Source organism: Oncorhynchus keta, chromosome 20 (genome assembly GCF_023373465.1).
Source record: "Oncorhynchus keta strain PuntledgeMale-10-30-2019 chromosome 20, Oket_V2, whole genome shotgun sequence".
Taxonomy (NCBI): Eukaryota; Metazoa; Chordata; class Actinopteri; order Salmoniformes; family Salmonidae; genus Oncorhynchus; species Oncorhynchus keta.
In genome coordinates, this window is record NC_068440.1 from 36,454,330 (window position 1) to 36,476,008 (window position 21,679).

The 21,679-nt window shown below is 46.3% G+C and overlaps 1 protein-coding gene across 5 annotated transcripts in view; it reads left to right on the top strand.

The window, feature by feature from the left end:
- The first annotated feature begins 4,688 nt into the window (after positions 1 to 4,688).
- LOC118399010 (zinc finger protein 40-like) overlaps positions 4,689 to 21,679 on the top strand; it is a 69,095-nt gene continuing 52,104 nt past the window's right edge. For 3 of the 5 annotated variants that reach the window (XM_052472761.1, XM_052472762.1, XM_052472758.1), the window contains exon 1: positions 5,083 to 5,189. The gene's annotated coding sequence lies outside the window, so the exon portion shown is untranslated. Of the gene's footprint in view, positions 5,190 to 5,425; positions 5,537 to 21,679 lie in introns of all 5 variants that reach the window. The other 2 variants (XM_052472759.1, XM_052472760.1) reach the window with 2 other exon arrangements.

A 21,679-nucleotide genomic window follows, 5' to 3' on the forward strand; every position in this document is an offset into this window, starting at 1 on the left:
CGTCTCTTCATGCAAATGACGGAGATTTGGGCCTGTTCCCGGGAAAGCAGAATGTTGTTCACATCGGGGTCTTTAAGGGAAAAAAGGCTTCTGCCAGTTGGTGGTGAGTAATCACTGTTCTGATGTCTAGAAGTTATTTTTGGTCATAAGAGACAGTAGCAGCAATATTATGTACAAAATAAATAAATGACAAACAACGCAAAAAGCACGTAAAATGTCAGCCATCTTCTCCGGCGCCGTCTCTGACGGGCTAAGGAGGAGGCATATGAGTAAGGGGGGGGTGATGCTGGATGAGAGAGGGTTGGATGACGGGTGGGGGAGTAGAGGGTGGTTGACCGCCTGCTGGCAGTGACATCATCCTGTTGCGTAACATGAGGGCCGTCTCTTCGTTTAGCCGCTGCTGTCATGGGAAGAAAGGGTGAGGCAAGGTGGTTTCTGAGCTCACCACAGCTCACCCTGCTCTGGATAGAGAGACTTTGACTGTCTGGGGATTTCTAAGCTGCCTGTAACTCTCACTTACTGACTTCACTCCCTTATCGCCAGCCATCTCTCCTCCTTCTCCACGTCCTTCTCCTCCTCTCTTTCTGGAGGCAGGTGGGAGAAAAAGTGTGTGTGTGTGTGAGCTCACAGTGTGTGTGTGTGACTACAAATTCTGCGTAGGAACTGCTGGGCTGTGACTCAGTGCTCCTCAAGTGTGTGTGTGTGATTTTACATAAGTATGTGTGTTGGTGCGTCCGTACTTGTGTGTGCGTGCCATGACTAACGGCGACTGACTCCAACAACACACTCACTACTGAGATCCGTCTGTAACCAGTCACACAGACAGACTGAGGGTTGGCTGCTGGAGCACAAGCCTGCAGAGAGAGTAACATGGTGATCCCAGGTAGCAGCAGGTCACCTGAACCACACAGCACAGCCATCAACAGCCAGGCTGCAGTACACAATGTTCAGCAGTCACTCTACTGAGACTTCCAGCAGTGTGTGCAATGCGCAAGTTCCCCTGTGTCTGTTTCCTTTTCAGTGTATTTCTGAGTGTGTTCTGTGTCTATTTCAGTACCCCTGTGTGCGTTAGCAACACCCATTCGTCCCCGTGCGTTAGCAACACTCATTAGTCCCTGTGCGGTAGCAACACTCATTAGTCCCTGTGTGTTAGCAGCACCCATTAGTCCCTGTGCGGTAGCAACACTCATTAGTCCCTGTGTGTTAGCAGCACCCATTAGTCCCTGTGCGTTAGCAACACTCATTAGTCCCTGTGCGGTAGCAACACTCATTAGTCCCTGTGGGTTATCAGCACCTATTAGTCCCTGTGTGTTAGCAGCACCCATTAGTCCCCGTGTGTTAGCAACACTCATTCGTCCCTGTGTGTTAGCAGCACCCATTAGTCCCTGTGTGTTAGCAGCACCCATTAGTCCCTGTGTGTTAGCAGCACCCATTAGTCCCTGTGTGTTAGCAGCACCCATTAGTCCCTGTGTGTTAGCAGCACCCATTAGTCCCCGTGTGTTAGCAACACTCATTAGTCCCTGTGTGTTAGCAGCACCCATTAGTCCCTGTGTGTTAGCAGCACCCATTAGTCCCCGTGTGTTAGCAACATTCATTAGTCCCTTTGTGTTAGCAGCACTCATTAGTCTCCGTGTGTTAGCAACACTCATTAGTCCCCGTGCGTTAGCAGCACTCATTAGTCCCCGTGTGTTAGCAACACTCATTAGTCCCCGTGCGTTAGCAACTCTCATTAGTCCCCGTGCGTTAGCAACACTCATTAGTCCCTGTGCGTTAGCAACTCTCATTAGTCCCCGTGCGTTAGCAACACTCATTAGTCCCCGTGCGTTAGCAACACTCATTAGTCCCCGTGTGTTAGCAACACTCATTAGTCCCTGTGCGTTAGCAACACCCATTAGTTCCTGTGCGTTAGCAACACTCACTAGTCCCCGTGCGTTAGCAACACTCATTAGTCCCCGTGCATTAGCAACACTCATTAGTCCCTGTGTGTTAGCAGCACCCATTAGTCCCTTTGTGTTAGCAGCACTCATTAGTCCCCGTGTGTTAGCAACACTCATTAGTCCCTGTGCGGTAGCAACACTCATTAGTCCCTGTGTGTTAGCAACACTCATTAGTCCCTGTGCGGTAGCAACACTCATTAGTCCCCGTGCGTTAGCAACACTCATTAGTCCCTGTGCGGTAGCAACACTCATTAGTCCCTGTGTGTTAGCAGCACCCATTCGTCCCAGTGCGTTAGCAACACTCATTAGTCCCTGTGTGTTAGCAACACTCATTAGTCCCTGTGTGTTAGCAGCACCCATTAGTCCCTGTGTGTTAGCAACACTCATTAGTCCCTGTACGGTAGCAACACTCATTAGTCCCCGTGCGTTAGCAACACTCATTAGTCCCCGTGCGTTAGCAACACTCATTAGTCCCTGTGCGGTAGCAACACTCATTAGTCCCTGTGTGTTAGCAGCACCCATTAGTCCCTGTGTGTTAGCAACACTCATTAGTCCCTGTGCGGTAGCAACACTCATTAGTCCCTGTGGGATATCAGCACCTATTAGTCCCTGTGTGTTAGCAGCACCCATTAGTCCCCGTGTGTTAGCAACACTCATTCGTCCCTGTGTGTTAGCAGCACCCATTAGTCCCTGTGTGTTAGCAGCACCCATTAGTCCCTGTGTGTTAGCAGCACCCATTAGTCCCCGTGTGTTAGCAACACTCATTAGTCCCTTTGTGTTAGCAGCACCCATTAGTCCCTGTGTGTTAGCAGCACCCATTAGTCCCTGTGTGTTAGCAGCACCCATTAGTCCCTGTGTGTTAGCAACATTCATTAGTCCCTTTGTGTTAGCAGCACTCATTAGTCTCCGTGTGTTAGCAACACTCATTAGTCCCCGTGCGTTAGCAGCACTCATTAGTCCCCGTGTGTTAGCAACACTCATTAGTCCCCGTGCGTTAGCAACTCTCATTAGTCCCCGTGCGTTAGCAACACTCATTAGTCCCTGTGCGTTAGCAACTCTCATTAGTCCCCGTGCGTTAGCAACACTCATTAGTCCCCGTGCGTTAGCAACACTCATTAGTCCCCGTGCGTTAGCAACACTCATTAGTCCCCGTGCATTAGCAACACCCATTAGTTCCCGTGCGTTAGCAACACTCATTAGTCCCTGTGCGTTAGCAACACTCATTAGTCCCCGTGCGTTAGCAACACTCATTAGTCCCTGTGTGTTAGCGGCACCCATTAGTCCCTGTGTGTTAGCAACACTCATTAGTTCCCGTGCGTTAGCAACACTCATTAGTCCCCGTGCGTTAGCAACACTCATTAGTCCATGTGTGTTAGCAGCACCCATTAGTCCCTGTGTGTTAGCAGCACCCATTAGTCCCTGTGTGTTAGCAGCACCCATTAGTCCCCGTGTGTTAGCAACACTCATTAGTCCCTTTGTGTTAGCAGCACTCATTAGTCCCTTTGTGTTAGCAGCACTCATTAGTCCCCGTGTGTTAGCAACTCTCATTAGTCCCCGTGCGTTAGCAACACTCATTAGTCCCTGTGCGTTAGCAACTCTCATTAGTCCCCGTGCGTTAGCAACACTCATTAGTCCCCGTGCGTTAGCAACACTCATTAGTCCCCGTGCGTTAGCAACACTCATTAGTCCCCGTGCGTTAGCAACACCCATTAGTTCCCGTGCGTTAGCAACGCTCATTAGTCCCTGTGCGTTAGCAACACTCATTAGTCCCCGTGCGTTAGCAACACTCATTAGTCCCTGTGCGGTAGCAACACTCATTAGTCCCCGTGTGTTAGCAACACTCATTAGTCCCTGTGTGTTAGCAACACTCATTAGTCCCTGTGTGTTAGCAACACTCATTAGTCCCCGTGCGTTAGCAGCACCCATTAGTCCCTGTGTGTTAGCAACACTCATTAGTCCCTGTGTGTTAACAGCACCCATTAGTCCCTGTGTGTTAGCAGCACCCATTAGTCCCTGTGTGTTAGCAGCACCCATTAGTCCCTGTGTGTTAGCAGCACCCATTAGTCCCCGTGTGTTAGCAACACTCACTAGTCTCTTTGTGTTAGCAGCACTCATTAGTCTCTTTGTGTTAGCAGCACTCATTAGTCCCCGTGCGTTAGCAACTCTCATTAGTCCCCGTGCGTTAGCAACTCTCATTAGTCCCCGTGCGTTAGCAACTCTCATTAGTCCCCGTGCGTTAGCAACACTCATTAGTCCCTGTGCGTTAGCAACACTCATTAGTCCCCGTGCGTTAGCAACTCTCATTAGTCCCCGTGCGTTAGCAGCACTCATTAGTCCCTGTGTGCTAGCAACTCTCATTAGTCCCTGTGCGTTAGCAACTCTCATTAGTCCCCGTGCGTTAGCAACACTCATTAGTCCCCGTGCGTTAGCACCACTCATTAGTCCCTGTGCGTTAGCAACTCTCATTAGTCCCCGTGTGTGTATGTTTGAACTTTTATTGTCCTCGTTTGCTAGTGAACTGAGAGCTTGTTGTGCAGCAGCAGATTGTATCAATTCACAGGACAGATCAACGTGTATTTATAGTTGCTGTGGTGGCGTGGGAGGTTGCTGCTCATCACAAGTGGGTTAGTGGCTAATCTGCTGTTGACTGTGTGTGTGTGTCCCTCCTCACACATGAATAGGAATTAGTCACCAGAGCTTCTTTAGCCCCTGCATCCTGATTTGTTTTGGATTTGAGAAAAAAAAAAGAATGTTGCTCTGGTAGGAGAAGTCGGCACAGTGGCAGTCAGGGCTTTCCCTGATTTCAGAACAGGGGTTAAAAAGAACAGAGAGGGAGAGCGGGCAGGAAGGCAATGACAGAAAGAGAAGGGAAGTGGGACTTCTAGCTGGTGCTCAAGCAGAAGGAGAGGCAGTCAGAAGTGAGAACCGAAAGCTACGACTCAACTCTATCTCAACTCACTCTGTGGAGGTTTGAGTGAGAGAGTTCACAGACAGACAGACAGACAGACAGACAGTTGGCCAGACGCCCTCTCTGCGTTCCACTCCGCTGTGGCGTTTCATGAGTTGAGGAGAGGGCAGGAAAGAATGTCAGACAGTTATTGGTCGAGGAGGAGAGTCTCTGGCTGACTTACTGAGAGGGTAATGTCAGGTGTTCCTCAGTAAACTACGTGTTATCTGACTCTGAGGAGAGAAGACACACAGAGACTTCAGAACAGATTCCCACCACAGAACAGTTTTCTGCCATTTGCGAAGGTATTGTGATGTGCGTGAGTGTCTTTGTGTGTCTCTTTCATAGACTGTGTGTGTGTTCAGGTTGTTTTTTTTGAGTGTGTGAGTGTGTGTTTGATTTATGGCTGTGTGCTATTGCAACAGGATTACAGTATGTACTCGTACAGTGAAGGTTGAGTTTTTCAGTTTCCTCCTACTGCATCTCTGGTTCTCATTGATCCCCTCTTTGTTTACCTCCTCTCCTGTCTGGTCTACCCAAGAAAGCCATTGGTCATCTACAAAACATACAGAATGCTGCAGCACGGGTACTGACCAAGACCAGACGGAGGGAACACATTACACCAGTTTTAAGGTCTCTGTACTGGCTGCCTGTGAGTTTAATAATTCATTTAAAGATTCTTCTATTGGTTTTTAAATCAATCCACGATTGTACACCTCAATACATGTCAGACATGTACGTTCTGTACCCAGTAGATTCCTCTGGCACAGGTCTTTTAACTCTCCCAAAGCCTAGGACCAAGAGGCATGGAAGAGGCCGCCTGTAGTTACTGTGACCCAGCCTGCCAGAGAACCTGAGGGGGGCCGAAACTGTGGACATATTTAAAAGAGATCTTAAAACACACCGGGATTGATGGCCTTCTTTTCTCCCGTTCTTTTTAATAGTTTTGGAAAGATAAGAGCAGGGTGGTATGTTATGGATGGTGTGTAACATCTTAGAGGCCTGTGTGTTTATAAGTTTAATAAGTCAAAATAGCAAGCATATGTTGTTTATCACAACCTGGAGGTGGTGTTCTGTCATCACAACCTGGAGGTGGTGTTCTGTCATCACAACCTGGAGGTGGTGTTCTGTCATCACAACCTGGAGGTGGTGTTCTGTCATCACAGCCTGGAGGTGGTGTTCTGTCATCACAGCCTGGAGGTGGTGTTCTGTCATCACAACCTGGAGGTGGTGGTGTTCTGTCATCACAACCTGGAGGTGGTGGTGTTCTGTCATCACAACCTGGAGGTGGTGGTGTTCTGTCATCACAACCTGGAGGTGGTGGTGTTCTGTCATCACAACCTGGAGGTGGTGGTGTTCTGTCATCACAACCTGGAGGTGGTGGTGTTCTGTCATCACAACCTGGAGGTGGTGGTGTTCTGTCATCACAACCTGGAGGTGGTGGTGTTCTGTCATCACAACCTGGAGGTGGTGGTGTTCTGTCATCACAACCTGGAGGTGGTGGTGTTCTGTCATCACAACCTGGAGGTGGTGGTGTTCTGTCATCACAACCTGGAGGTGGTGGTGTTCTGTCATCACAACCTGGAGGTGGTGGTGTTCTGTTCTGTCATCACAACCTGGAGGTGGTGGTGTTCTGTTCTGTCATCACAACCTGGAGGTGGTGGTGTTCTGTTCTTGTTCTGTCATCACAACCTGGAGGTGGTGGTGTTCTGTCATCACAACCTGGAGGTGGTGGTGTTCTGTTCTGTCATCACAACCTGGTGGTGTTCTGTTCTGTCATCACAACCTGGAGGTGGTGGTGTTCTGTCATCACAACCTGGAGGTGGTGGTGTTCTGTTCTGTCATCACAACCTGGAGGTGGTGGTGTTCTGTTCTGTCATCACAACCTGGTGGTGTTCTGTTCTGTCATCACAACCTGGAGGTGGTGGTGTTCTGTCATCACAACCTGGAGGTGGTGGTGTACTGTTCTGTCATCACAACCTGGAGGAGGTGGTGTTCGGTTCTGTCATCACAACCTGGAGGTGGTGGTGTTCTGTTCTGTCATCACAACCTGGAGGTGGTGGTGTTCTGTTCTGTCATCACAACCTGGAGGTGGTGGTGTTCTGTTCTGTCATCACAACCTGGAGGTGGTGGTGTTCTGTTCTGTCATCACAACCTGGAGGTGGTGGTGTTCTGTTCTGTCATCACAACCTGGAGGTGGTGGTGTTCTGTTCTGTCATCACAACCTGGAGGTGGTGGTGTTCTGTTCTGTCATCACAACCTGGAGGTGGTGCTGTTCTGTTCTGTCATCACAACCTGGAGGTGGTGCTGTTCTGTCATCACAACCTGGAGGTGGTGCTGTTCTGTCATCACAACCTGGTGGTGTTCTGTTCTGTCATCACAACCTGGAGGTGGTGGTGTTCTGTCATCACAACCTGGTGGTGTTCTGTTCTGTCATCACAACCTGGAGGTGGTGGTGTTCTGTTCTGTCATCACAACCTGGTGGTGTTCTGTTCTGTCATCACAACCTGGAGGTGGTGGTGTTCTGTCATCACAACCTGGAGGTGGTGGTGTTCTGTCATCACAACCTGGAGGTGGTGGTGTTCTGTTCTGTCATCACAACCTGGAGGTGGTGGTGTTCTGTCATCACAACCTGGAGGTGGTGGTGTTCTGTCATCACAACCTGGAGGTGGTGGTGTTCTGTTCTGTCATCACAACCTGGAGGTGGTGGTGTTCTGTCGTCACAACCTGGAGGTGGTGGTGTTCTGTCATCACAACCTGGAGGTGGTGGTGTTCTGTCATCACAACCTGGAGGTGGTGGTGTTCTGTCATCACAACCTGGAGGTGGTGGTGTTCTGTCATCACAACCTGGAGGTGGTGGTGTTCTGTCATCACAACCTGGAGGTGGTGGTGTTCTGTCATCACAACCTGGAGGTGTTCTGTTCTGTCATCACAACCTGGTGGTGTTCTGTTCTGTCATCACAACCTGGAGGTGGTGGTGTTCTGTCATCACAACCTGGAGGTGGTGGTGTTCTGTCATCACAACCTGGAGGTGGTGGTGTTCTGTCATCACAACCTGGAGGTGTTCTGTTCTGTCATCACAACCTGGTGGTGTTCTGTTCTGTCATCACAACCTGGAGGTGGTGGTGTTCTGTCATCACAACCTGGAGGTGGTGGTGTTCTGTCATCACAACCTGGAGGTGGTGGTGTTCTGTCATCACAACCTGGAGGTGGTGGTGTTCTGTCATCACAACCTGGAGGTTGTGGTGTTCTGTCATCACAACAACTCGGTGTGTCTGCTGGCCATGACATTGGCAGAATGGTTGATGTCAGTCAGGGGCTAACGACGCTAACTACTAATTCAGTCAGTCCATTCAGTGAATGCCTGACTCCTTAAAGCAAGGCTTACTTACTGCACATGGCTGTGTGGTGTTTAACCAATGGGCAGAGTGATGCGGTGCCATCGAGAAGAGGATCTCAGGCAGGATGAGCTGCTGGATTGTTCCAGTTAACAGTTACAGCCAAGTCCCTTAGATGAGAGGTGTGGGTGGGTGGAGCTGGTCTTGACTGACTCTTCCACACACCACGAGCTCATCAGATCTCCACCTGCCATGATCTCCCTGCTTAACTTAATGATGGTGTTTTAATGACATAATTTCTCCTGTAACTTCTGGTGGTGGAGGCTCTCCATCCTCTTCGACAAGGAAGCATTTATACCCTCTGCTAGGCTGTGTCCAATATGCCACCCTATTCCCTATATAGTGCGCTACGTTTGACCAGGGCCCATAGTGCTCGGGTCAAAAGTAGTGTACAATGTAATGAATAGGTTGCCATTAGGAACACAGTCCTAGATTTCCTTCAGAGGGTGAGCAGTTACTATCCCTTTATTGGCCACATTTAGAATGTTGGGGAAAACAAAATGGTGGGTAAAAACATGCATACAGGATTTTTCCTATGCCATTACCATCTGGGTGCAGAAATACTCTGTAACAGTGGTCTGATACGACGACGTAATGTTCAGTGGATCTCTTTGTTTTGTTATTCTCTGATCCAAAAAAAGTTGGAGTGGAAAAAAGAGACTAGAAAAGGGAGAAGGAGTGGAGGGGGAGAGAGATGGAAAGATTGAGAATCCGTTCCTCGGCTCTCCTCCCTCAGCGGTGTTCTGCTAGGTGTGATTATGTAACGTTACCGTCTGCCTGCCTGTCGGTGAGGAAGGCACCGGTTAATAGCGTGAGGTCTGGTCTAAAGTAGTGCACTATATAGGGATTAGGGACACAACCAGAGCAGCTGCTGTAAAGCCCAGAGAGAAGCTACTGAGCTGGCCACCAGTCTCCCTAGGGATGCCCACCGCACCCAGACACCAGTACAGTGCCAGTCTCCCTAGGGATGCCCACCGCACCCAGACACCAGTACAGTGCCAGTCTCCTTAGGCATGCCCACAACACACAGCGAGCACCCAGGCAGACAACATATTACAGAACAGTGCACCGGAACACCAGAACAGTGCACCGGAACACCAGAACAGTGCACCGGAACACCAGAACAGTGCACCGGAACAGTGCACCGGAACACCAGAACAGTGCACCAGAACACCAGAACAGTACACTAGAAGTGTACACCAGAAGAGTACACCAGTATGCTCAGTTGACTTTACCTTACTCACTCTGATCTGTTAGCTGTTGAGCTATTTAAGGTGTTTCATTTCTCCAATGCATGGCTGAGAAGTAGCGATGATAACCAGGGAAACGCCTGGTGTGATTACACCAGGATGGGCAAAGGCACTGTAGCACAAATTTATTTCAGCTCATGAGACACGGGACCAACACGTTGCATGTTGTGTTTTATATTTTTGTTCAGTGTAGTAACACCACAGCTGTTAAGACAAACAACATCGTCAGAGTTGTTTGCCAGGTCTGAGAGAGAATAAAAAAAAAAACTGTCTCCCAGAAAACCTGAATCTCCACTTCACATTTTGAGTAAGAAGTTGGGCAGAAGGAAGTTGACAGAGCCTACACACATAGTACACACACACTGACAGTAATCACAGTACACATGCACACAGTACACACACATAGTACACACACAGTACACACATACTGACAGTAATCACAGTACACACACATAGTACACACACATAGTACACACACAGTACACACATACTGACAGTAATCACAGTACACATGCACACAGTACACACACATAGTACACACACATAGTACACACACACTGACAGTAATCACAGTATACACACATAGTACACACACACTGACAGTAATCACAGTACACATGCACACAGTACACACACATAGTCACACACACAGTGCACACATACTGACAGTAATCACAGTACACACACATAGTAATCACACACATAGTACACACACAGTACACACATACTGACAGTAATCACAGTACACATGCACACAGTGCACACACATAGTACACACATACTGACAGTAATCACAGTACACATGCACACAGTACACACACATAGTACACACACAGTACACACATACTGACAGTAATCACAGTACACACACACAGTACACACACATAGTACACACATACTGAGAGTAATCACAGTACACACACATAGTACACACACAGTACACACATACTGACAGTAATCACAGTACACATGCACACAGTACACACACACAGTACACACACAGTACACACATACTGACAGTAATCACAGTACACATGCACACAGTACACACACATAGTACACACATAGTACACACATACTGACAGTAATCACAGTACACATGCACACAGTACACACATACTGACAGTAATCACAGTACACATGCACATAGTACACACACATAGTACACACACAGTACACACATACTGACAGTAATCACAGTACACATGCACACAGTACACACACATAGTACACACACATAGTACACACATACTGACAGTAATCACAGTACACATGTACATAGTACACACACATAGTACACACACAGTACACACACACACTGACAGTAATCACAGTACACACACACAGTACACACACATAGTACACACATACTGAGAGTAATCACAGTACACACACATAGTACACACACAGTACACACATACTGACAGTAATCACAGTACACATGCACACAGTACACACATACTGACAGTAATCACAGTACACATGCACACAGTACACACACAGTACACACACACATGCACACAGTACACACACACATGCACACTGGTGAAATACAGTGTTTGGGTTGTGTCATTGTTGAGTGTGTCGTGTCTTCGGCATGGTTAAATTGAAGACTGTTATTTTATCAAATCAATTCTCTGTCATTATTACGTGATTAAACTAATCATGGAAATGTAATTAACTAGGAAGTCGGGGCACCAAGGAAAATCTGCACATTACAAAGTTATAATTTTCCTAATATAACTTTTCAGATATTTTAATATCTGATCAATTAGTCTTCTAATTAATTATTCTTTACCTCACGCTAGTCTCATTCCAAACATCGTAAATTGTTGGCTATCTGCACGAACCCAGCCTTTACTATGAATCATCCATACACTAATTGTCTTAATCATTAATTTACTAACTAACTAAATAATCACAGAAATGCATAAATAAACAGTAGATATGGTTACAAGGAAATGATTGGGGAGGTTCCCTAGTGGGCTAAGCCGATATGACAGCTTAGCGGGCAAAGGGAAGTGGGTGTGGACTGAGAAGGGGGTGTGGACTGAGAAGGGGGTGTGGACTGAGAAGGGGGTGTGGACTGAGAAGGGCGGGAAAGACAAAAAGGAGTCACTACATAGTTGATAATTATATTAATTGAAATGCTAATCCTTTGCACACTCGCTCACTCATTCAGGAATAATTGCAATCAATATATATTTTTCGCTCAGTGTGTCGTCGTGATCTCTGTTGGAATCGTCCGTCTTTCTGTTGGAGAGTTTGTCCGAGCGTCTCTCTCTGCTTCCCTGAAGCCTTTCATAGTTAGAATGGGTGCTTCAGAGTCCCATTCAGAAATGTTTTCATAGAATAGATGTTTCGGCGGTTGTCAGTCTTCGCATCCCAGGTTTACATAATTTCTAACTGCAGACTAGTAATTAGTATCTAAGATTTGCTCTTATTCTGTCGGAATCGATAGTCTCAGAGTTTAACCATTTCCAGCTGTGTAGCCAATGCTCCACGTGGTATGGTTAGGAATTCAACAACCTTTACAACCTTAGCTTATGCTGAGGTTTTTCGTGGTCTGAACCTGTGCCACCTCGGTATCCATCAGGTGGTCTGAAGAGGATTTCATCAGGTGGGGGTTTTATTCGTAACAGTAGAAAATGGCTGTTCCATGAGCCAGATCATGTCTGTGCTCACAGGGCCAATGACTTAGTTCAACTTTAAAGGGAATACAATTCTCTCACATTAACAGCATTACATAATTTCACAAATAGTTTCATCTTTACTCCTTCATTTTATACAATAATTAGACGCAAACCTCATAACGGAGGCACCTGTATAAATAGAGGTATGGTAATGTGGCTGTATTGTCTTTCATGAGGTCACAAACATGAAACAAAATGGACTGGGTCGTAGCTGGCTTCTCCACCGACCATTTACACATTCTCCAAAACATGGCTATTGTTCTTTTCTCAAGTTCTGTGATGTAGAAGAAGTTCCATTGTTCTACTGTGAAACTCTCTCTCTCTATACCGCCTGGCCAGGAGAAGACAGTCTCCTCCAGGAATTTAGGACCTGAGATAACAGAACCTGGGTGTAGGAGAGAGAGTGAGAGGGATACCGCGATCTTTAACCAGAAAGGGTCACGTCACGACAAGTGTCAGAGGTCATTGTTGGTCCTGTTGTGTGTGTTAAGACAATTAACATTGTGCACACGCATTTCTATGTTTGTGTGTGTGTGTGTGTGGACTGCTGCCAGAGAGACTGGCTCCCCAGGGCTAGAGGGGCTGGTCAGGGTTAACTGCTGTTAGTTGCCCACTGCCCACAGCAATATGGTTGATGAGTATAGAGGGGACTGGGAGCAACCAGTCCACTGTCACTCAGAGAGAAGTGGATTAAGGGCCAGGGAGGAGAGAACTGACATGGCTGGAATGGAATAGTGTTCCTGTTGCCTTCAGTTTTCACACGAGGTAACTACTGCTGCTTTCAGTTGTTAGTTGACCAGGACCTTAAGAGTTCTATCTGGCACACTTCTCAAGACCAAATTACTGACCAGAGCCTTGGAGGTCTTCACTACATGACCAAAAGTATGTGGTATGCTCTTTGAACATCTCATTCCAACATCATAGGCATTAATATGGAGTTGGAAGGCTTTCCACTAGATATTGGAACATTGCTGTGGGGACTTGCTTCCTTTCAGCCACAAGAGCATTAGTGTGGTTGGGCACTGATGTTGGGCGATTAGGCCTGGCTCACAATCGGCGGGGTTGAGATCAGGGCTCTGTGCAGGCCAGTCAAGTTCTTCCACAATGATCTTTACAAAACATTTATGTATAGACCTCGCTTTGTGCATGAGGGCATTGTCATGCTGAAATAGGGAAGGGGCCTTCCCCAAGCTATTGCCACAAAGTGGGGCGGCAGGGTAGCCTAGTGGTTAGAGCGTTGGACTAGTAACCAAAAAGTTGCAAGTTCAAATCCCCGAGCTGACAAGGTACAAATCTGTAGTTCTGCCCCTGAACAGGGGAACAGGCAGTTAACCCTGATTCGTCCGTTGGATTTCCAGATGGTGAAGGGGGATTTATCACTCCGGAGAAAGCATTTCTACTGCTCCAGAGTCCAATGGCGGCAAGCTATACACCACTCCAGCCTATGCTTGGCATTGTGCATGGCTTATCTTAGGGTGCTCGACCATGGAAACCCATTGCGTCTATAGGCAGTTTGGAACTCGGTAGTCCAGTCTTTTCAAATCGAGGACAGGCGTTTTGTCACGCCCTAGACGCTTCAGCACTCAACGATCCAGTTCTGTGAGCTTGTGTGCAACTGCGTTGTTGAACCGCTGCTCCTAGACCAGGTGTGCCCAACCTTCTTTGACATGAAGATCTACTTCTTCATTTTCCAACCTGATGAGATCTACCAGGTACCTGCTACTATGATACCTATTTGATACCCAAGTATAATATGGACTAATAACATGTTGTTCACAAATAAGTGCAACTAATTTAATTTCCTACCTTTTTATTCGTGTGACTTTTGGCATTGGGTGGAAAGCAAGTCGTCTTTCCTAGTCAGGGCTGTAGCAGCTTGTTGTAAGTCTCATGCAGGCCACAAGGTCATCCGTCATAGTAGATCTGTACCTGGCCTTCATTGTCTTTATGTGAGACTCAGAGGAAGGTAGATCCAAAAAATGGCTGATAAGTTGAGAGCCCATTTTCTTATGTTTGGATACTTCTCCTCTAGCAGTAGCTCCCAGAACTCTTCCTTCATCTCAGTGGTTGTTCTGGATTTCAGTTGAACGTCATTTTGAAGGGTGAACAGTTCAGTTTCTGCTATAATTGTATCCAACTGAAAAAGGGATCCCATTTTGGAGGAAATGACTTCCACATTTATGTCTGTGCCTAACGGAAATTATATATATGTGGCAATAGGCTCAAGTGATGCAAAGTCAGTGAAACGACTGTCAAACTCCGATAGGATGCTCTGGACTTGCTCCATGTAACGTGCACTGTCAAGTTGTAGATTGCATTTAAAAGTGTTTACAGAGCTGATCATGTCGATTTACAATTAATTAATTAAGCATGTAAGTTAGGTCAGTGAGAGGAGCCAAATCCAGGAGCCACTGTGTCTCCTCTAGCGGTGCATATTCTGCATGTTTGGAGACCTTTAGAAACTCCTTGATTTCAGGCAACAACTCACTGAATCTTCCTAAAAATGTACTTTTTTTTTCATCGCAACATCCATCACCTCTTTCATGTTTAACAACTTCCCGCACAAAGCTTGTTGATGAATTACGCAGGGATAACTAAGAAAGTCCGGGAAAGAATCCTCTTGTTTGCACAATGCAACGAACACACAAATGCGGCCTACCATAGCAGGTGCCCCATCCGTAGTCATGGAGACAAGCTTACAAAAGGGCAGTTGGAATTTGTTAGCAAACTCCACGAAAGCTTGAAAAATATATTCGCCCCTTGTATGTCCTTTCACTGGCAAAATGGCAAGTAGTTCCTCCTTTGTACTCATGTTGTCAAATACCATTCTGATGAAAATGCGTAACTGAGCCACATCTACCATATCTGTGGACTCGTCAAATTGGAGGGAATAACACTCGCTGTTGTCAATATCCTTCTTCAGTTGATCCTCGAGGTATTGCCTCACATCTTCTTGTCACCGTATTTTCTGGACAACTGAATGTCATTGATGGTAATTTCAGTCTTATTCTTAAAATCCCCAAACAGCGAGTCTGCAGCCTCAGTAAATGCATCCTTGATCATCTCCCCACCATTTGAACATCTTTTTATGCTTAGCAAGAACGTGGCTCACACAATAAGATGCTATGGTTGCCGCCTTCCCTTTGGTCACTGGCTTTGTGAAAATTGACTGCTGCACTTCCCTTTGGTCACTGGCTTTGTGAAAATTGACTGCTGCACTGCCCTTTGGTCACTGGCCTTGTGAAAATTGACTGCTGCACTTCCCTTTGGTCACTGGCGTTGTGAAAATTGACTGCTGCACTGCCCTTTGGTCACTGACCTTGTGAAAATTGACTGCTTGGTAGTTGGTTATAGAACAGCATGGTAGTTGGTTACAGAACAGCATGGTAGTTGGTTATAGAACAGCATGGTAGTCGGTTACAGAACAGCATGGTAGGTGTTTATAGAACAGCATGGTAGTCAGTTATAGAACAGCATGGTAGTCGGTTATAGAACAGCATGGTAGTCAGTTATAGAACAGCATGGTAGTTGGTTATAGAACAGCATGGTAGTCAGTTATAGAACAGCATGGTAGTCAGTTACAGAACAGCATGGTAGTTGGTTATAGAACAGCATGGTAGTTGGTTATAGAACAGCATGGTAGTCGGTTACAGAACAGCATGGTAGTTGGTTATAGAACAGCATGGTAGTCGGTTACAGAACAGCATGGTAGTTGGTTACAGAACAGCATGGTAGTTGTTTATAGAACAGCATGGTAGTTGTTTATAGAACAGCATGGTAGTTGGTTACAGAACAGCATGGTAGTTGGTTACAGAACAGCATGGTAGTCAGTTATAGAACAGCATGGTAGTCGGTTATAGAACAGCATGGTAGTTGGTTATAGAACAGCATGGTAGTTGATTATAGAACAGCATGGTAGTTGGTTATAGAACAGCATGGTAGTCAGTTACGGAACAGCTTGGTAGTTGGTTTTTGAAGGTAATATTAGTGACAAACTCACACCCCGTGCTGAACTTCCTGGACTAGTATGAATGACAATTTGTCCAAAATGGCACCCTGTTCCCTACGGGTCCAGGTCAAGAGTAGTGCACTATAAAGGGAATAGGGTGCCATTTTGGGGGACAGCCCCGCAGTGTGAGTTGAGTGACAGACTTCTCCAAACTATTTGCCGCTGCTAATGACTGCATCGACGTAGAGCTTAGCTTTTGTCAAGTGTGCAGAAGACAAGGCAATCTCGTGCTAAAGTATTTCAAATTAATTAACGTGATTAGGGAATGTATGAAATAAAACCTTATCATAGTCTGAGCCGAAACGACAGCCCCCCACCTTATCATAGTCTGAGCCGAAACGACAGCCCCCCACCTTATCATAGTCTGAGCCGAACGACAGCCCCCCCCCCACCTTATCACAGTCTGTCTGAGCCGAAACGACAGCCCCCCCACCTTATCATAGTCTGAGCCGAAACGACAGCCCCCCACCTTATCACAGTCTGAGCCGAAACGACAGCCCCCCACCTTATCACAGTCTGAGCCGAAACGACAGCCCCCCCCACCTTATCACAGTCTGAGCCGAAACGACAGCCCCCCATATTTCCACCACTGATCTGAAGTGTGTGTGTGTGTGTGTGAAGTTTGTTTTCACATGGAATCTAACGAAACATGCTTCTTGCCCCACACGGCCCAGGTCTCCATGGTCACCGTTGATGACACGGATGGTCGTTGCTCTGTGGAGTCAGTTGAGTGGAACAGCAGTCTGGATATTAGTTCTGGTTCACGGCCCCCAGGAGAACCCAGCATTCTGGTTCACGGCCCCCAGGAGAACCCAGCAGTGGGGAACTTGAGAAGTTGACCCCATCGATTTTTTTTTTGTTTTGTTTTTTTTGTTGATGTGTGGCTTTTTTCATTCCCCCCCTTTTGGGTTTTACACAATGAAAAGAAACGAGAGGGTGACTGTGTAGTACTGTACAGTTGGGATGGCTGTAGTATTTTAATGGTCATTTCTCTCCCCTGTCAAATACAATTAGGGCTGCTACGTGGCTAAAATCTCATATTAAATTAAAATATCTTCCAGAAATGCTATTTTTCAGCTCCGTAATCACACCTTCCATGAACGGCGATAGAGAAACAAATGATCATTTATCTCTGCTTGGCCATGTGTGTGTTGCTTTGGCAGTCTGTCTCTCTATTCGTACAGGACATATTTTCGGAGGCTAAATATGTCTTGTCTAACAGAGATGGAAGTTGCAGAATTCACATTCGTGGCCACCCCCGCTTACACACACACACACACACACACACACACACACACACACACACACACACACACACACACACACACACACACACACACACACACACAGTGCTGGGTGGTACGTGTGTGTGTTGGAAATCAAATGTGTGTTTTGACTAGGTGTTGTTTGGATGTGGTTGATCTGTTGCTTTGTGAAAATGCATGTTGCGTGGGCCTGTGTTTGGTTTGTTCACATGTGTAGTAGCAGATCAATCACACAGTAGCTCCCTGATTGAGAAGGAGAAGTAGTCAGATCAGTAGGGGTGTCCCTGAGCCATCAGTAAATGTAGCACTAGGCTTGTGTGTGTGTGTGTGTGTGTGTCCTTTGGGTGGTGGACCATTCTTCATATAATCACAGGAAACTGTTGAGCGTGAAAAACCCAGCAGCGTTGCAGTTCTTGACACAAACCGGTGTGCCTGGCACCTACTAGCAAATCAAACCAAATCAAATTGTATTTGTCACATACACATGGTTAGCAGATGTTAATGCGAGTGTAGCGAAATGCTTGTGCTTCTAGTTCCGACAATGCAGTAATAACCAACAAGTAATCTAGCTAACAATTCCAAAACTACTACCTTATAGACACAAGTGTAAGGGGATAAAGAATATGTACATAAAGATAAATGAATGAGTGATGGTACAGAGCAGCATAGGCAAGATACAGTAGATGGTATCGAGTACAGTATATACATATGAGAGGAGTATGTAAACAAAGTGGCATAGTTAGTGGCTAGTGATACATGTATTACATAAGGATGATATAGAGTACAGTATATACGTATACATATGAGATGAATAATTTTGGGTATGTAAACATTATATTAGGTAGCATTGTTTAAAGTGGCTAGTAATATATTTTACATAATTTCCCATCAATTCCCATTATTAAAGTGGCTGGAATTGAGTCAGTGTGTTGGCAGCAGCCACTCAATGTTAGTTGTGGCTGTTTAACAGTCTGATGGCCTTGAGATAGAAGCTGTTTTTCAGTCTCTCGGTCCCAGCTTTGATGCACCTGTACTGACCTCGCCTTCTGGATGATAGCGGGGTGAACAGGCAGTGGCTCAGGTGGTTGTTGTCCTTGATGATCTTTATGGCCTTCCTGTGACATCGGGTGGTGTAGGTGTCCTGGAGGGCAGGTAGTTTGCCCCCGGTGATGCGTTGTGCAGACCTCACTACCCTCTGGAGAGCCTTACGGTTATGGGCGGAGCAGTTGTTTTACCAGGCGGTGATATAGCCCGACAGGATGCTCTCGATTGTGCATCTGTAGAAGTTTGTGAATTTGTAAGTCGCTCTGGATAAGAGCGTCTGCTAAATGACTTAAATGTAAATGTAAATGTGAGTGCTTTTGGTGACAAGCCGAATTTCTTCAGCCTCCTGAGGTTGAAGAGGCACTGCTGCGCCTTCTTCACGATGCTGTCTGTGTGGGTGGACCAATTCAGTTTGTCTGTGATGTGTACGCCGAGGAACATAAAACTTACTACCCTCTCCACTACTGTTCCATCGATGTGGATAGGGGGGTGTTCCCTCTGCTGTTTCCTGAAGTCCACAATCATCTCCTTAGTTTTGTTGACATTGAGTGTGAGGTTATTTTCCTGACACCACACTCCGAGGGCCCTCACCTCCTCCCTGTAGGCCGTCTCGTCGTTGTTGGTAATCAAGCCTACCACTGTTGTGTCGTCCGCAAACTTGATGATTGAGTTGGAGGCGTGCGTGGCCACGCAGTCATGGGTGAACAGGGAGTACAGGAGAGGGCTCAGAACGCACCCTTGTGGGGCCCCAGTGTTGAGGATCAGCGGGGTGGAGATGTTTTTGCCTACCCTCACCACCTGGGGGTGGCCCGTCAGGAAGTCCAGTACCCAGTTGCACAGGGCGGGGTCAAGACCCAGGGTCTCGAGCTTGATGACGAGCTTGGCGGGCACTATGGTGTTAAATGCTGAGCTGTAGTCGATGAACAGCATTCTCACATAGGTATTCCTCTTGTCCAGATGGGTTAGGGCAGTGTGCAGTGTGGTTGAGATTGCATCGTCTGTGGACCTATTTGGGCGGTAAGCAAATTGGAGTGGGTCTAGGGCAGGGGTGTCAAACATACGGCCCGCGTGGCCGGGAACCGGCCCCCAAGGAGGTTCGATCAGGCCCGCAGGATAATTTGAAAGTGGAAAAAATGCATAAAAAAGACATGGAATTAATATTTTTCATTCGCTGCAATTCATGGATTATCCGCTAAGGGGCGCACTCTTTCCATCAGAGTAGAAGACAAGCCGCATCACTGAGACAGACTGAAAACAGCAGACGGTATCAATGCGCCATCTGCTGCTTGTTACGACGTTGTTAATATCATTAGCCAAAATGTCGTTATCCAAACGGAGAAAAGTAGATAAGGAGTGTAGAATTTTCAAAGAAAAATGGACCACGTCCTATTTATTTACAGAGATGCACGGAAAACCTTTGTGCTTGGTGTGTTTGCAACAAGTTTCGGTATTGAAGGAATATAATATTCGACGCCACTACGAGACTCATCACAGCGAAAAATATGACGGCTTGCAAGGACAACTGAGAAGAGATAAGATTAACGAATTGCTGGCGGGTCTGAGGAAACAGCAGTCAACTTTCATCCAGAGCGGAGAAGTCAGTGAAGCAGCGGTAAAAGCCAGCTACCTAATTGCTAGCGAAATAGCATTAGCATCGACCCTGGCCGTATTCCGACGGTGACTTTGTTAAACGATGCATGATGAAGGCGGCTGAACTTGTATGTCCCGAGAAGCGACAAGCTTTGCCAATATTAGCCTGACGAGGAATACTCGGCAGATTTGAAGGTCAAATTTGCCTCTAGGTCTGGACAGATTTTATCAGTATCTACTACCAGGGTACCCCAAATTAACAGCCCTGGCTGCTAAAATTTTGTGCATGTTTGGGACAACCTTACCTTTGTGAACAAATTTTCTCAGTGATGAATATCAATAAAACAAAAATGCGTTCAAGGCTCACAAACAAGCACTTAAATGACATTCTGAAAGTGACAGCTAGTCAGGACATGACACCTGGTGTTGATGCACTTGTACAGGCCAAAAAGATGCCAAGTTTCAGGTACAAATACAAGTCCAGACTAGACTAACACCTTTAAAATGCTGCCTTAGATACTGTTTGCATTGAAAGAATACAGCTCTGTGAAGATGAATCCTTACTGTGGTGATTTAAAAAATGTGCACTTTAATGTTAGTCAGCAGCTTCAAAACAAAAGTTGTGTGATGGAATTCTACTGTTCATACAACTCCATACATTTTCAGTATGTATTGTATGTGTATGTATGTTTCATGATGAAGTTTACAGATTTACAGGACAGGCGAACACTTTCTTCATTACACATTTAAAATCACTCTCCTTAGTTTGTAAGGTGTACGCAGGGATTACATTTAGATTTTATATGCGTATGTGTAAGTGGTTTAAAAATTCCTTTCTTTAAAAGTCTCATTTAATCTTAAAGTGCATTACTATATTTTCAGTACCAATTAAAGTTTTGTGCCTTTGTACAATCAGTGGGATCAGTTGCAATGCATATTTGTGAATGATAAAAGTAAATTGCACATTTGTCTAAGGAAATATGAGGTGTTTCATGAAATGTTTTGTAAAAGGATAGTTCATTAAATTTCAATATTTTCCTAATGTTCTTGTGCTTCTTTACACCAAAACAAAGGAAAGACATGATATTTTGGTTATTTATAGCAGAGTATGGTATAATTTTAATGGTTGAGCCCACTTGACATCTCCCTAGGCCGTATTTGGCACGATGCAATGAGTTTGACACCCCTGGTCTAGGGTGTCAGGTAGGGTGGAGGTGATATGGTCCTTGACTAGTCTCTCAAAGCACTTCATGATGACGGAAGTGAGTGCTACGGGCGGTAGTCATTTAGCTCAGTTACCTTAGCTTTCTTGGGAACAGGAACAATGGTGGCCCTCTTGAAGCATGTGGGAACAGCAGACTGGTATAGGGATTGATTGAATATGTCCGTAAACACACCAGCCAGCTGGTCTGCGCACGCTCTGAGGGCGCAGCTGGGGATGCCGTCTGGGCCTGCAGCCTTGCGAGGGTTGACACGTTTAAATGTTTTCCTCACGTCGGCTGCAGTGAAGGAGAGTCCGCATGTTTTAGTTGCGGGCCGTGTCAGT